Genomic DNA, 11,305 nt, shown 5'->3' on the forward strand with positions numbered 1-11,305 from the left:
GCTGCTGCTCCTGACATCGTGGTCACAAGGAAAGAAACTCCTGTACCAGCACAGCCCGTCCGAGCACCAGCAGGGAGGATTTTCCTGTGCTGGATGAAGCCTTGCAGCAATTAGCTGACATTTGTCACCAACCACCCGAGCAGACAGGGCAGCACACGGCTGACCTTGGGGATTCGGAGCACTTCTTCTCCAAGCTCGTCTTTCTTGCAAGCACCCAGTGGTGCTGCGTTGCTTGCTAATGCACGAGCTGGCGGGTTTGCAACAAGAGCAGTGATTTACAGCCTGGGGCTGCATCCTTGTCTTCATTTCAACCCCACAGCAGCACACAGTGCCAAACTGCCTGACCTGGGGAGCTGGGAGGTGCTACAGCCACCAAGCAGAAGGATGGCAAAGCATCTCCCCTCTCTATTTTATGGCCTTTTGGGGGGAGGCAAGGTTTCTTTCTTACCTGGATACGAACCCCAAGAAATGCAGAAAGCCATCTCACCCCCAGGAAGGGTCATAAAGAGGGTTTCAGCTTCGTGTGCTGAGTGCATCAGGGCACGGCCTCCTGCCCCCCATCATGTGCATCCCAACTCACGTGTCAGCCCTGCACCCCCCTCCTCACCCAGCAAAGGACCCTCTGTTCTTTCTTTCCCCCTCCGCTATTTCATCTGATGACCAGGAGGCTCTGTAATTTATCTTGTCCCCACCGCCCCAAATTTATTTCATGTCAGTCCAAAGGGCTGCATGCAGACAAGGGCTCCCTGTGATAAACCCTCTTTGATGGTCCCTTTGACATCTTTCCATCATGTGTCAGCAGCATCCACCGTGACCAGGACACCACAATAACAGCCCTATGCAGAGCCATGGCTGGGTCACATGCATGGCTGCAGGGAGAGGAGATGATGAAGAGCAAAAAGCCATTACAAATATCTTCAGATCGCTAATGATTCTTCTTCCTTACACTTATGCAAATGCAAGCCTCATTTAGCTGGACCACAGACCAAGCCAGAGGCTATGCACAAGAAAAACTTGGATCAGGGCAACTTTTCATAGCCTCGATGAGGCAGCGATGGGGGAAAGCTTTCTCTTGCAGAGCCATTTTTCCTCTCATCACATGGTGGCCCCTCATGACATGCATGATCTACAACCAGCCACTGGCAAACTGAAGCTTTATGGGGTGAGTACATCACCACCAAGCCATGCAAGTGTGTCCTGTGCTTCAGATGCGTTCCCTGTCCCAGTCCTGTATATATTCAGATAAGTAGTAGTGCTTGCTTAGAACTAAGCGTGTGCATTTAGTTGCTGCAAGTCAGCAAAGGTCTCTGAGAAGGGATTCAAGCTGACAGCTGTAAACCCCTGCAGAGTCAATGGCATCTGAGTGGCAATGGAGCACCCCTGGCACTTAACGTGGGTGAACTGCTTCATTGCAGTGGCTACTTGCCTCCCATTGGCCACGACCTGGGAGCTGCTCAGGACCAAAACAGAAAGATTTCACTTGATGGATGTTTGTGATTTGTGTCCTCCGCGCCTTATGCTGCACAACGTGTGGTTGGGATGGGTTGACAGGGGGCTTGGGTTGGTGGTGGAGGTGGTTTGGTGGTTGGGATGGGTTGGTGGTTGGACTTGATGAACGTAGAGGTCTTTTCCTACTTTCATACTCTACGACTCAAGGTGGAAATTGAGATTTTGGCTTTTTGCTTAAGGCCCAAGCAGCACTTGAGGTCAAGTGGCGATCATTCTTAAAGAGAATTCAAGTATTTCTTGTTAAGGCTCTGATTTTCTTAACCCAAAAGCCCTCAGTGCCTCCTGTCCCCAAACAGGAGCTCCAACCACCTCCATCCCCAGCAGACAAAGGTGCTGCTCAGCACCAATGCACGTCCCCTGGCCAACTGCTAGGGGTTCACACCTTGGTAAGGCAACACCTTGAGCGGCTCCCTGTCTTTCAGCGACCCTCACTGCGCCAAGTGGCACAGAAACACAAAACAACAGACACTGAGAATGCTTTTTTCCTTCTGTCTGCACCTTATTTCCCCCCCCCTCCTTGTGTTTTCCAGCTTAATGTCTATTCACGCTGATCCCTACGCCTTGACACTAACATGACATAACAGGTGAGACATCTGTCTTCCCAATTCACCTGCTCCCCTCCCTCCCTTTTGACACAATCTTGGCACTGGAGGCCTATCCAAAAATTCCCCTGGTGGAAAAACAAATGAGTTTGCCTCAAGCAGGAGCTCCGAGGAGGAATGAAGGACATTTCTCACGGCGGCTGATGGACACCCCAGCCCCTCTCTGCAGGGCTGGAGGTGCTGCAGGTGCAAAGCAGGGGCCAGGATTGAGTGGAGAAATGCGTGTGGTGAGCAGGGCTGTGCGTTGGGTGGGATTTCACTTGTCATTATTCACATATTTGTTACAGCTACCAGGCGGGGATGTCAGCTGCCTTCACCCATCTCCCACCTCATCCACCCAGACAGAGATAAATGGCACGGGAGCACCCGGCAGCACCACTATTTCACGCCCCTAACCAAATCCACATGAACCTCCCAGCAATGCGTCCTCACACTGTGCTTCCATTCCTCTGCATGTTGCAGACAGTGGGGAGATGCCCTTCAGCTGCATCCCCCCCCCTTGTGCCCAACACCGACCTGAAACGTGGCACAAAAGCACACCTCCACCCTCCCAGGCTTTTATTCCCTTTATTTGGAGCACCAGCTCCACGGCCCAGAGTTCTGTCCTTGTTTAAAAGCACGCCACTAAAAGGAGCAAACTCACATCCGTGGAGCACTGAGTCATGATTGAGCCCTGTGTGCATCTCATTAGCAGCAAACGTCCTGGGGCTGGCTATAAATACACTTCTAGTTATTCAGAAGCTCTTTGAAAGTTCCCCTGTGGGATTTGCACGTTGCAGATGGGAGCCCTGCTGCCCCCCCCCCCAGCAGCATCGTTCATCCTGAGGAGATGCAGGCATGCAATGAGCACGAGAACAACTCCCAGCCTGGCTGATGAAGTCTTCACTGATGTTTTTTTGCCCAGTAGCAAGGACAGCAAGCACACAAGCATGAAATCCCAGCTCCAGAGGCGGTTGGCTGCCTGCACGTTGGCACAGCCAGCACCCAGTGCTTCAATGCTGCTGAGCATCACAGCTCAGAGCACGTTGCAGCTTTGTGCAGTGCAGAGATTTGGGGCCACCCAATACGAGGACACAGGATTCTCCACTTCTCCCCCAAAGCCAGCAGAGCCTTGCTGTGTGCACATCCCCACAGCTGCCCAAGGCCAAAGAAGAACAAACGCTCCATCTCGAGCAGCATCCACCCCCAGGGCCCCTCCCTGCAGTTGGTCCATGGCAAGCAGTGGTGATAACACACCAGCAGCCCATCTCCTGCCCCTAGGCAGCTGGCTCTGTCCCAGTCACTGAAGTCTTGGCTCAGAGCCCTCACTCCTGGACTCGTTTTGCTGCATTGCTTTGCATGCAGCACTTCTGGCAGAGGAGATTTGCTTCGTCCAGCCAGGCTTGGCCATTGCTATCCGTCCTCTCACATCTCTTCCCTTCTGCAGCTATTCCCATGCACGTAAAGTCCTAAAAGGAAAGTAGAACCAACAGCATTTCAGCACACGATGCTTGCATTTCACTTGAAGCGCTCCTGTTAGCAGCTGGAGGCCAACAGCGCATCCGGGAAGTTCGATCCTAACCTTAGCACAGAATCGTTTGGGTTGGAAGGGACCCTAAAAAGCCACCTGCTCCAACTCCCCTGCAATGAACAGGGACATCTACAGCACAGTCAGCTTGCTCAGAGCCCCGTCCAGCCTGACCTTGTATGTGTCCAATGATGGGACAATCAGCATCTCTCTGTGCCACCTTGACCCCCAACTGATCCCAAGACCCAAGGACGGGTGCGATGCAGCTCGGTGGCTCTGCAGACACAGAGAACAGGAGCTCAGCATTGCAAGGAGATGGCAGCCTGCCCAGGAAAGGGTGAGCCAAGGACTCAGAAATGCAATGAGACAGCCCCCCTGTCCCCAAGTCATTCACCTTCAGCAGCTTGGCAAAGGCTTCCAACCCTGAAACACTGCGGGGCTGTTTTTACTGCTGCCGAAGCCATACAAGTAATTACTATTCCTGAATGAGCACAGCTTTTCTGGACTCCCTTTTAGAGAAGTCTGCACACAGCTCTTACCATTATTAACTGCTCTTGTATAAACAAGGCTTTGAAGCTTATGGCAGCTGAAGCAAGCTCCAAAAATAGCTTGGCCTTCTTTTTAAAGAAGGGGGTAAGGGCTATGGGGTGTACAAGCTGGGTTGTGCGGGGTGATGTTCCTCTCTTGAGTCCAGAGGGTCTGGGAAGAACTGTATCTTTTTCCAAATGTCCCATTAGAAGCAGGTTTATCAGCCTTGATACCAGAGCTCCATCTCTTAGACACAGGGAAGAGTCAAGGCCAAGCAATGGGACGTCCAGAGACCCTACACGAAGATGCAAAAAGAGGTTAAGTGACATTTAGCCCATTAAAACCAGGAGCTTTGTGCTGTGACAAGCAGGACCTGGGCTTCACCATCACACATCCAAGTAGCCACCCTCACCAATGTGAGTTGTGTAATGCAAACATTGCACCCCAATGGCCCAGCAGAGCACAGCCACCCACTCCTCTGGGTGCTGCAGGGAAGGTCTGAGCAGCCAGAACCACGTTCTGCTCCATCTTGAGCAGCTTCAGATTTGAGCCCAAGCAGCAAGTGACTGGGCAAGCTGGAAGGTTAAGATGGAAGTCTGCCCTGTTTTAACCATAGGTGCTCAGGGTCACGTTTTTAGAGCCATTTACAAACAGACCCTCTCTGTTCCCTTCCTGAGGGTATTCATAAGTCTTAAAAAAAATAATAATAATAATAAAATCATTATCAACAGAGAAAAAAAAAAAGAAATCCCTTCTTTCATTCTCTAAAATTAACATCGACTCCTCGAAATGCTCATTGTGCTGCTGCAATTTTTCACACACCCTGCAGTCTAACCACGACAAGGGGAGACACAGCAGTGGTTATGACCCAACTTTCTGGCTAATTAAGGAGCTTGTCAAAGAGCTGCTTCTTTCTCTGGAAAGCCCAGGGCTGGAAATAAGTGGTTTCCTTGGCACGTGAGTGAGCCCGCGGCACAGAGACATCATGGCATCCCAGTGGGTTGGGGCTGGCCATCCTATCCCTTCTGCTGTGCTGTTGTATAGAAGAGTTCCATGCAACATTCTACACTGTATTCTTCTCCTACTTGTATTTGTTGTGAGGAGCAGAAGTGAAAACCTCAGTGTTCCAACTCAAACAGGGGTTGGAGCTTGATGATCCTTCCAACCCAAGCCATTCTATGATTCTGTGAAATCAATATCTGATCCAACAGATTGCGTGGAATCATAGAATCATGGAATGGCCTGGGTTGCAAAGGACCACAGTGATCATCTGGTTCCAACCCCCTGCTGTGTGCAGGTCACCAACCAGCAGCCCAGGCTGCCCAGAGCCACATCCAGCCTGGCCTCCAATGCCTGCAGGGATTGGGCATGAGGACCTGCCTTGCCAAAGCTGGGAGCTGACACATACCCACAAACTGCCCAAAAGTGAATCAAAACACTCCAAGCAAACCCTTTAAAACCTTGTGGATGGGGGAAAACTTTGTCTCTGTGCTGTTCACACATCCCCATTGCAATGGTCCAAGCCAACCGCAGTTGCACAGTTCGTGAAGAAGAACTTTTACATCACCTGTGCTTGGACTGAAAATCCAGGATGTCTCAAGGGGATGTAAGAAGGAAGGGGATGGGCTCTTCATTGGGTTGTGATGGGACAAGGTGAAACGATTCCAAAATGAAAGAGGGGAGATTTAGATTGAGTATAAGAAGTATTTTTACAAGAAGAGCAGTGAAGCACCAGCAACAGGCTGCCTTGAGAGTGGTGGATGCTCCATCTCTGCAGACATCCAAGGTCAGGCTGGACGGGGCTCTGAGCACGGAGGAAGAGGAGGAGGAGGAAGAAGAGGAGGAAGAGGAGGAAGAAGAAGAAGAGGAGGAAGAGGAGGAAGAGGAGGAAGAAGAAGAAGAGGAGGAAGAGGAGGAAGAGGAGGAAGGCTCCCATCTCTCCCGGCGCTTCCCGGCCGTGCCGCGGGGTGGCAGCAGGCGTCTTCCGATGGCAACGGTAGGAGCCGATCTCCATCGGCCCTGGATGGAAGCATCCCTATGGATGTCGGACCGCTGGAAGTAGATAGGGGTAAAACTCACCCCATCCGCACGCCGAATTTCAGCATATGCTGAGCTCGTACCGTGAAAAAGATGCTGCTGTGATCATGGTTAGGACGGGAGGTAATGGCCTGAAGTTGTGCCACGGGAGGTTTGGGTTGGAGATTAGGGAATATTTCTCATCCGAAAGAGCGGTGATGCCCAGGGGGTGGTGGGGTCAGTGCCCTTGGAGGTGTGCAGTGTGGAGATGTGGCACTGAGGGATGTGCTCAGAGGGCACGGTGGGGTGGGTGAATGTTGGACTGGATGATCTTCGAGGTTTTTTCCAACCTGAATGATTCTATGCTGCTGGAGGGGCTTGGTTGAGAACACAGCTGTTTGTTGTCATCTCCTGTTCTGCAAAGAGTTTTCTAAGGGGAAAAAGGCTCAGCAAGCTTTTCCAGCACTTCTCCATCGCTGTATCAGGGGCTTTTGAAACCAGTTGTTTGCAGGCACAGCTCTCAGGCCACTCATTGCTCCTGCACGAGCTGCAGTAAAAAGCAAGATTCCACCCCTTGGGTGGCGATGCAGGACAGAGCAAAAGGGCTGGAGATGCTGAGCAGTCAAATAGAGCTCTGAGAAGCATACCTGGGTGTCCTTGAAGACCCCACTTTGTTCTACCCGACCCCCTGCACCAAATCTGGACCAACAAATGGTACCCTATTGCTCACCCCATTTCCCCTATCTTGCTATGAGGACGGCACCATCCGACATGCAGCGCTGTGAGCTCACAGTGGGATGCTGTGGGTCCTGCTGCCCTGACCAGCAAAAAGGAACAGGGAGCCTGCTGCTCACCACAATGCCCCGCTTGTTGTACTGCAGAGACCTTTAAACATCAAGGCAACGTGACATTTTGGAAAGGAGAGATCTTAATAAGACATCTAAGCTTGATCCCAGCAGCAACGCGCCGTCATTTATCACCAAAAGAAAGTATGGGGACAACGTGGTGCAATGCATTGAGGTCAATGAAAACATATGCCAGGCTCTATTCTCATTCATATGTCATCCCCTAGAGTTGTTATTAGCAGTTTATTCTCTGTTCTGCTCTCAGTGCATGGGTTATAACAATATCTTCTGGCTTGACCGGAGCTGGGTGGCTGGAGGGTTCAGCGCTGGGATCAGATCACCCCAAAAATTCACATCACACTGAGCTGTGCGTATGAACACCTACAAGTTGCACATCGCAGCCTGTCCTGAGAGAGCTCTTCAACACGGAAATACCCTTGTGAATGTTATATATTAGCAGTCATTGGCTTTTGACCCAATAGGTCTGGTCCCATCCAATGGTAATGGCCTTGAGTTGCGCTGGAGGAGGTTCAGGTTGGCACAGGAGGTGATGGGGTCACCATCCCTGGAGGCGTTCAGTGTGGAGATGTGGCACTGAGGGATGTGGGCAGTTGGCAGGTGGGGTGGACTGGGGGTGGGCTTGGTCCTTCAGGGTCCTTTTCCAACTCTAATGACTCTCTGATTCAGGGAAGCATCACTTTGAGAGGGGCAGAGTGAAATAAGCCTCATCTTCACGGTGATTTTCTAAACTTATCTGCAAGGCTGATATTGGGAAGAAAGGCAAATTAAATTCCAAAAAAAAGGAGGGGGAAAAACAATAACAACAGCAAACAAAGCCAACCATCTTCTGACTGCAACAGAGCCAAGCCAATGGACAAAGAAACCCCACAACATTTAAAAACTTGGGGGGAAAAAAAAGAAAAGCAGCTCTGCCCTCATCACCCTGTGGCCCCAAGACAGCAGCATGATTTCCTCCATGCCACAAAACCCCCATCTCACTCCAGGGGGTTCCCTCCCTCCCAGCCAAGCCCCCACTCCTCTGCTGGCTCCAAATTGCTTTAAGCATGGCTTAACTCCTGCTGACTTCCAGAAGACAGCCTGGAGGCATCCGGGATTGCCAAAGGAGTGGGGATGGAAGCAAAATGCACCATGCAAGGAGGATGAGGGGCTCTTGGTGAGGATGCGTGGGGTTCATGTGTGGTTCTACCGAGGTGCAGGAGGGGGTTTTGGAGGGGACGTTGGGTGTTGGTTTCAATACGGGCTGCAACAGAAGCAACCTAAAGACACTTTAAGCATCCTTTCCCTTCATTGGGAGTACATTCCCATGACCTGACCCATCAGATCTGTCACTTTATGGGTTTTTATGGAGAAAAACTCCTCCAAGCAGAACCCTTGGACTTGGCAAGAACAGAGCTAGACCAAGCATGAGCCTGATTTCAATTCCACGCGGCTAGCAAGTGGCCAGCACCCCCCCTCTGAGCATTTCCACCCTTTAGAAGTTAATTCTCCAGCAACTTTATTTTAGAGCAATTTCCAGTTCCCATTCTGCCCGCTGTGCTGGGCGATAAGTGCGGCTCGCCGGCTATCTGCCTGCCTCCAGTCTGGAGATAGCTCTACCTCTGCCCAGGATGGCAGGAAAGTGGGTCCCCGGATTACGATAAAGGCACGGGGTTATTTCATATGCTGAGCAGCCCTGCTAACTTCCCTCCCTTTCTACCAGCCTCGCACAGGCTATTTTCCATGCTGCTCTATCTCCTATCAATGGGAAGCAGTCAAGTAAAGGCTGCATGTTAGAGGAAAAGAGCCTACTTTTACAGATACTGCATCATCCAGAGCTAATGTAACCATGGGCTTAAAAAATGATAGAGGTAATGGTTTTAAATAAAAAAAAAAATCTAATCAAAACCAGCAAAGGTGCCTCAGACAGAAAGATTTTCATTTAACAGGGAAAAAAAAAAAAATAAAGCAGTTTGATTCTTTTTGTTCCAGCAGAAGAAGTCTTTTTTTTTTCTTTTTTTTTTTTTGGGGGGGGGAGCTTGTTAATTTGTTTTTCCTAACGCCGAGAAATAAGTTGTGAATGTTAAATATTGGCTTGCAGAACGGGGGGCCCCAGCCCTGCTTTCCATTACGCCGGGCACGCGTCCAGCGCCGCGACCGCGCCGAAAGTCCAAGAGTTGCTTTGGATGTTGGCCAAAGTAACTCAGATCGAAATCTCGTCCTTTGTTCGCGCCGTGGATCCGTTGCAGCACTTTGGGACCTTCTCCAGTCGGGCTCTGAGCGTCGATGGGTGTCGCTGCTCGTTGCAGGGGAGTTGGACCTCGTGGCCTTTAGGGCCCCTTTCCAACTCCATCCGTGCTGGGATGGTCTCCGTAGGCTCCAATGGTGCCAGAAGCAGGAGGTCACTCTGCAAACATTTAAGTATAGCGAAAGCAAGCAAAACAATTCAATTACGTGCTTTCAACACTTTGTCACCTACGTCAAATATTAAAGCAAATCAGTTGATTATAGAGAGAACACGAAGAGAAATTAATGGGAGAGAAGAAAACCTCTCCCCTCCTTCCTAATGAAAATTCAGGAAATGAGAATTGACTCTTGGAGGAAAAAAAAAACCCTCCTACCTTATTTACGGGGTTTGTCAGCAGATTTTTTTCCCCTTGCTTTACGGTGCATTAGCAACTAGATTGTCTTTCATCTCACAGCCCTGAGCTGGTCTCAAGGAAAAGAATTCCTGTTTAAAAGCCAGCACCAAATTAAAGCGAGCTCCCCACCAAGGGGCTCTTCAGACCCAAAGCCTTCGCGTTGAATTTGGTGCTGCGTTTCCTCTCTTGCAGATCTCAAACACTTCTTCAGGCTTCATGGACAGCCAATGTCTTTGGGAAGCATCTCCTGGAACTGATGACCAGAACTGGGAGCATCTTCCACACAGCAGCATGATGAAGATGGTACCTTCAATATATCTTCGTCACACAGGTAGGATTTGTCCTACAGCTTACTCCCACGGACTCAGAATCACAGAATCCTTAGTGCTGGAGGAGACCTTGGACATCCAGTCCAACCAGCAACTCATCAGCCAGCTGTGGGTTTCCCATTAACACAAGACCCCGAATGGAAGCACTTTGAGCACATGAATCATAGGATCATTGGGGCTGGAAAAGGCTTCCAAGACCGTGGAGTCCAACCCCAACCCATCCCCTATAACCACATCCCTCAGTGCCACGTCTCCATGTTCCTCTGGTGTCTACCCAAGTAGGAGGGGAAACCCATCCAGGAGCTGGGTGACGCCAATGGAACCCCCCACCCTTGACTTCTCACCTCCAGACAGAGGTGCAAATGTTGATCACCCCACGTTTCTATTAGATCCCAGTGACAGCTGATTGCAATTTTAATATCTGTTTAATTATTCCACTGCCAACCCAAGCAGCAGTGATTATTGCATGAGATTAAGCACAACGAGGCTGAGCCGCGTGCAAATTTCCTTCTGTGTTTTCTGAAGACTTATCTCCTTCAGACAAAAAAATTATGCATTTTGTAGATCGGGATTTTTCTCCTTTAATGTTTTGTCTCACAGCATAATCAGTATTATAGGATGAGGAGAAAAATGGCTAAAAAAAAAACACAAAACACCCAACATTTTAAAAGGAAGACAAAACGACACCGAGTTTCACGTTAGGGAAGCAAACAGTGCTCTTACAATGGTGCTCAACCCCAAATGAGAAAGCATTTTTGCAGAAGCTCTTCCCACAGCACAAAAAAAAAAGGCAATAACCCCTCATTCCCAGCACTTCTGGGCACTGATATGGAAGAAGGATCACCTTCAGGATGCACCCATTGCTACAACCAAGCGGGGACAGCAGTTCCCCTTCTGATGTTGCCCAAGCTAATGGCATCCAGTTGGTCTCAAGAAATGCACCCTCACATTAACATGATAAAACCAACCCATAGAAGCCTTTTTTTCTTTTTTTTTTCCTATTGAAAAAACACCTGGCCAAAAGTATTACCACCAAGGGCCTTAGCGGGGTGCAAGGGTGGGAGCCCTTAACTCGGTTGCCAATAAAACATTTTTCCCTCATTGTGGCAGCCTCCTCCCACCTCCTGACCTCTCCCATTGGGGGTAATTAGAAGCTACCTGGTGTGAATGGAAGGGAATTGAAGGTTGAGGTTTAACCTTTTCTTCCCCTGTGCTCATTTCATCCCTTCTTCATCAGGGGCTGGAAGGGCCCAAAATTTCCATCTGGGTTTTGGGAAGGGATGTAAAGCCTTGCTTAAATTGCAGCGTGGCAGTTAGGAGGCAGGAACAG

Source organism: Tympanuchus pallidicinctus, unplaced genomic scaffold (assembly GCF_026119805.1).
Source record: "Tympanuchus pallidicinctus isolate F22 unplaced genomic scaffold, pur_lepc_1.0 scaffold29, whole genome shotgun sequence".
Classification (NCBI taxonomy): Eukaryota; Metazoa; Chordata; class Aves; order Galliformes; family Phasianidae; genus Tympanuchus; species Tympanuchus pallidicinctus.